The sequence below is a fragment of the Poecilia latipinna genome, unplaced genomic scaffold (genome assembly GCF_001443285.1).
Source record: "Poecilia latipinna isolate Pla-1442-1.1 unplaced genomic scaffold, P_latipinna-1.0 Scaffold2871, whole genome shotgun sequence".
Taxonomy (NCBI): Eukaryota; Metazoa; Chordata; class Actinopteri; order Cyprinodontiformes; family Poeciliidae; genus Poecilia; species Poecilia latipinna.
In genome coordinates, this window is record NW_015115487.1 from 90,171 (window position 1) to 92,106 (window position 1,936).

Sequence of the window (1,936 nt, forward strand, 5' to 3'; positions counted from 1 at the left end):
CTTTACAGGATTGCCTTTACAATTGATTTTTGTATTAATTTAACATAGCTGAAATAGATGATTAGTCATGCCAATTTGTTTACCTTGACCATGCTCAAAACAATCGTAGATGACAGATGCATTGTTTTTGAGTTAATAGTCAATTAATAGGGTAGGTAAACAGAAAGGAAAATTCTCACTGCTTATTACTTGTTATATATTTTTTTCAAATCCACAATTAAGCAAATTACTCTATGTAATTACTTAAACAAATCCCTATTAAAAAATCTATACAAATTTTTTTTTTTAAATACAATAAAGCAAATATTTTAGACTTGAGCTATGGATATTCACAATGACAACAGATTTTTCATAAAAAGACAAGATATTTTTGGAATTTGGCTGTTGCTCCCTGTAGATTGATGTAAAAAAAAACATTCAGCATAGGCTATAATTGGAACCCCCTGAACAAAATATTTCTAGTTTGGTTGTTGTTGTTTTTACAGCCTATACTGTAATATGATACCTGTAAGGCAGGGGTCACCAACTCCAGTACTTGAGGGCTACCATCCTGTAACTTTTAGACGCATCTCTGTTCAAACACACCTGGATCAAATAAACTGCTTGTTTCCAGCCTATTGCAGAGAGGAATGAATGCTGGTGAGGGAATTCAGACATTTTGGAGCAGAGGTTAATCTAAAAGTTGCAGGATGGTAGCCCTTGAGGACTGGAGTTGGTGACCCCTGCTGTAAGGTAATATGATTACCTATAAGGTAAGGAATCTTATTACCTGGAAGGTAATATGATACCTTACAGCACAAAACATTTGTTATAGAATCTGGATGCTTTTTCAGTTTTTACAGCGTATGCTGTAAAAACATCCAGCATATAGGCTGTAATGGGAACCTGCCTGAACATGTTGACTTCCTGTCGCTCTCTGGTGTTTCGGTTTTGGTTTTCATTTTTGCTTGTGTCTTGATTACTTTTTTAATAGTCTGGGTTCATTACTACTAGAGAGAGCTTTCGATAAGTCTTTGTTAATTTCTTTATTCTTATTATTTTTTGTGCTTTGTTCTCTCTGTATTTTGCCCCATGTCACTCCAACTCCTACCCCTAGCTCAGACTCCCTGAATCTGAACTTTTATCTAACACCATTCTTCACTTCTCCTTCAGAAATTAGCTCTCTGGGTTTCATTGTTTGTAGCTGGTTCTTCCAGCTATCAACTTCTCTGCCTGGGCTTCGTGTCTGAATCTCCCCATTCAGGTTCCATAAGTTTTTTTTTTTTGTTCACAATAATATTTTCACTATGCTCATTTGAAGTTTGTATCTGCTTTTTATTTTCAGCCCTATCCTCAATCTCCAAATCTTATTTTTATTGAATAAATCACAGACAGTTTTGGAGGAACTCTCTTTTTTATGTACCAACAAAAGCATAAAGCATTTAGCAAAACTTTTACATAAAAAAACATTGGATTCCAGTCTTGTATTGTTAATTATTTTATAGCCATTGCTCCCTCTTGGCTAGGACTCCCTTGAAAAAGAGGTTTATAAGCTCAGTGGGAGTTTCTTGGTTAAACATTGTTAAATAAAATAGAATTGATAGGTTTTAAAAGCAAGTTTCATAACTTCATGTAAACGGAACTGTCAGTCTGTCAACCAGGCTGCTGCAGATGAAACAGAATGTAGCTGTTCTAAAACTAGAAATATAGAGCACATCTCCCACCCCAGTTCTAAAATTTTTACACTGGCTCCCTGTAGTGCAGACTTTAAAATATTTTTGTTAGTCAATAAGTCACTGATGAGACTTATTAAACATACATTAAAGATCTGTTGTCGTATCACCCTTACAGACCTGGTTCAAGTTGACTGCGTCCTCAGAATCAAAATTTGGAGAAGCAGCATTTAGTTTCTATGCTCTGATCTGGAACAAGCTTCCAGAAAAATTGATGATGCAGA